The sequence below is a fragment of the Geotrypetes seraphini genome, chromosome 18, assembly GCF_902459505.1.
Source record: "Geotrypetes seraphini chromosome 18, aGeoSer1.1, whole genome shotgun sequence".
NCBI classification, from domain to species: domain Eukaryota; kingdom Metazoa; phylum Chordata; class Amphibia; order Gymnophiona; family Dermophiidae; genus Geotrypetes; species Geotrypetes seraphini.
Window position 1 is genome coordinate 37,515,443 of NC_047101.1, and position 2,312 is coordinate 37,517,754.

A 2,312-nucleotide genomic window follows, 5' to 3' on the forward strand; every position below is an offset into this window, starting at 1 on the left:
TTTTAGTTTTGTAGGATGACAACTAGTGTAACTGAGGTAGTTGTTGACTTCAACAGATTTTCTGTACACTGTGGTGGTCAGAATGTGTTCTGACTTAGTGACCCATACATCCAAAAAAGATATATGGGATAAATTGGACTCCATAGTGAATCTCAGATTGGAGTCCAATGAGTTTAACCAGTCAACGAAATGAGTTAATAGTTCTATAGGTCCTGTCCAGATGCAAAAAACATCGTCTATGAACCTGTACCATACTTTGATGTATGTATACCAGGCTGAGGAATATAAATAACGTTCCTCGAACCGGGAAACATACAGGTTGGCAATGCTGGGGGCAGCGGCTGTGCCCATTGCAACCCCGTGTGTCTGGAGGAAAAATTGCTGGTCAAACTAATTTGTGTAATTTGCTGAATAACGTAGATTGAGGTTTTTTCTTGTCTCTCCCCCTTGTCAGTTGGTTTTCTTGGGGTTGGGGAGGTTTTGCAGTAGTTAGATATTATAAAACACACCTGTTAAAAGAAAATGTGAAAATATGAATTGAGATTTACGTTTGTGTAAACGAGGAACACAACCTTTAGGGAGCAAAAGAGGATGTGACTAAAGTGAAATTTGCTAGGAAGAAATAATTATTGCTAAAAACGGACCTAGAAAAATGGAAAAGATTTGTGGCATGCCCAAGTCAGCCCTACAAAGACCCGATCAGCCAAGTGAGAAAACCCTGACATTAAATGGGAAAAACAGAGCAAGACACAGCGCCATCTGTTCTACCTGGTAAAATGTGATGGACTGCCAAAACTTTGTCAGGTGAAAAAGCTGCGGAAGGATTTCCGGAGTCATTGACTAGATGTGAGCTTGAAGATCAGCCCCATAGAGGTTTGAAGATAGGCTGCCAAGGTTATTTATAAAATGCTAGGAAACAGGTAGGAGAAAACCGATTTAAAGGTGCAGGAGTTAGAATGTTGGCATGGAAAAGTACAAGATGTATTTGGTATTCTGGATGAGATGACATAACAGATTTAATATAAGGAACTGTGAGTAAAACGGAGACGTTATCTCTCTTGGTGAGCCAAGGTTTCCAAGTCTTTGACTTCCCTCAGGAGGCAGGATTTCCAGCATAACACATTTGCATATTGTATGAGCTTAATCTAAACTCCATGTGGGAGATCTAAGCTGCATTTTATGCAAGGAAGTTGCCTTTGTTTTTCTAATCTTGTGTAAAAATCTACTGTTAGTCTATTAATGCATAAAATATTACCTAACATTATGAATATGCTAATAGATCTTGCTCAGTGGAAGGTGATGATAGGGAGCAACTCTAGTTTGCAAATAAGTGGCTAAGTTGAAGCTGGTGATGCAGCATTAGCTATCTTGGAGGAATGATTCTGGCAAGCTCTGAGTTGTGGCATCAGATCAGCTTGATAAGAGTAGCTCTGCGTGGATTACGAGTATTTACCTAGGTTCTTAGAAACTCGGCTCCTAGACTCAGTATACTCCTGTAACAAATTAGTCTTGCAATGCCCTGGGAAGATTGTTTATTCACGTACCACTGTGATGTATGACTCATGCAATCATGGCTTAATCTTCATAGTAGAACAGAATTATAGGTTATTAGGGGTATGTTGGCTTCCCAATAGCCCATTTAAGTAAACAACCTTAGAAAACAATATAGACTGGGCCTCCGCGTGTGCGGATCGCCGGACTTGATGGACCATGGGTCTGATCCGGAGATGGCAGTTCTTATGTTCTTATGAATGTAGGGCTAGCTTTGCTAAAAGATATTACTGCATTAGCAGTACTATCATGCATCAAAGGGCCTCATTTCTACGATGAGACTTAGGGGTCCTTTTACAAAGGCGCGGTTTAATGAGCGGAATACCGCATGTTAAACCGCCTGCCGCGCTAGTACCTAACACCTCCATCGACGAGGCGTTAGGATTTTAAGCTGCCGCGGGGGTTAGCGCGTGATGAAATGTCCGCCGCGCTAACCCCCGTAGCGCGCCTTGATAAAAGGAGCCCTTAGCAACAATTAACACATATTAATAATGTGACTTAAGGCGAGGGGTTATTTCTTTAGGAGCAACTTTCCTTCTAGCGCAGGGGTGCCCACACTTTTTTGACTCGCGAGCTACTTTTACAATGACCAAGTCAAAATGATCTACCAACAATAAAATTTTAAAAAAACACAACGCACACTGTACGCCTAGAATTGATAATTATCATTCCTATTCCAGGGTTTTTTCAAAGAGGTCAAAGCAGATGACTCTATGCACTGTCACCTCAGTAACAACCATACAAAAATAGACAAATACCCA